Genomic DNA, 839 nt, shown 5'->3' with positions numbered 1-839 from the left:
TTGTCTGAGTCAGTGACTTATTGGGTCCAGACCTCAGTCCACAGGCAAGTCAAAGGTGTATAGGAATGGAAATCTTAGGCTCCACTTTGGAAAACAAGGATTGTTGGAGTCCACAAGACTGTACAGTAAATGTACAGCTGACAGATTCGTAAGTAGACACTTAGGAAAGTGTACAACTTATGGGGCACCCCATTTTGCAGAGCTGCAGGAACACTTGTCTTTTGGGAAAGTCACTGTCATATCTGTGGAAACCTTGTGAAGCCATGATTCTTCCCTTTGAAATGGAATTCATTCCCAAAACTTGCTCTATTCTCCCACACCATGTACTACTTTGTCAGGTTCAACCTGCCCTTTTTGTGATTTTTGACATGCATATTATAGTTGTCCTTGCCTATAGAATTTTCTAACTATGTCTGTAAAAACCAGAAACCTCGTGGAGATCATGAGAAAAGGCATTTTGTGAGACTGGGAACTGAGTTCATCCAGGTTGTGAACAAAACCTCAGAACAAAACTTGCACCACTCACAAAAGTAGAGGCTATAATAAAATAGATTTTCAGGTAGGAATAGGCAAATGTCTTTAGATGGTAAAATGAACTTGGAGGGTTCTTTGGAGGAGCCAGTGTGAGGAAGAGAGAGAGAAAGAACAGGGGAGTGGAGAGAGGGAGAGAGAGAGAAAGAGGGGAAAGAAGAAGAGGAAAAAGAAGGAGAGTGTGTGTTACCCAAGGGAACGGCTAGACAGAAAACCCTTTCTGGTTTTTGAAACCAAATGTTAGATCTGGATTGATAGGTGTGATATAAAAATAAAAGAAAGGTGTAAGATGGTATCTTAAAGTTGTT

This window comes from Microtus ochrogaster, linkage group LG4, assembly GCF_000317375.1.
Source record: "Microtus ochrogaster isolate Prairie Vole_2 linkage group LG4, MicOch1.0, whole genome shotgun sequence".
Taxonomy (NCBI): Eukaryota; Metazoa; Chordata; class Mammalia; order Rodentia; family Cricetidae; genus Microtus; species Microtus ochrogaster.
Note: the sequence above shows the minus strand (reverse complement) of the source record.